Source organism: Pipistrellus kuhlii, unplaced genomic scaffold (genome assembly GCF_014108245.1).
Source record: "Pipistrellus kuhlii isolate mPipKuh1 unplaced genomic scaffold, mPipKuh1.p scaffold_m20_p_2, whole genome shotgun sequence".
Classification (NCBI taxonomy): Eukaryota; Metazoa; Chordata; class Mammalia; order Chiroptera; family Vespertilionidae; genus Pipistrellus; species Pipistrellus kuhlii.
In genome coordinates, this window is record NW_023425515.1 from 167743689 (window position 1) to 167743959 (window position 271).

Consider the following 271-nt stretch of genomic DNA (forward strand, 5'->3'; position numbering starts at 1 on the left):
AATCAATTAAAAAAAATTTTTTTTAAAAAGGCCCAGGCATTCCTCCTCCTCTTACCTCCTAATTGGTACCCGCGTCCCCCTCTCCCCACCCCGCTCCTCGTTCTGGTCTCTGGAGAGTCAAGGGAACTAAGAGATAGTGGAAGTCTCACGGTCACGCCGCCAAAGCATCACCCAGCTTCGGAGAGGAAACGAGTGCGTCCTCCGCGGCGAGGGCGGGGCTCCGGGGGCGGGGCTCCGGGGGGCGGGGCCTCGCCGCCGGCGGCTCTTCCCG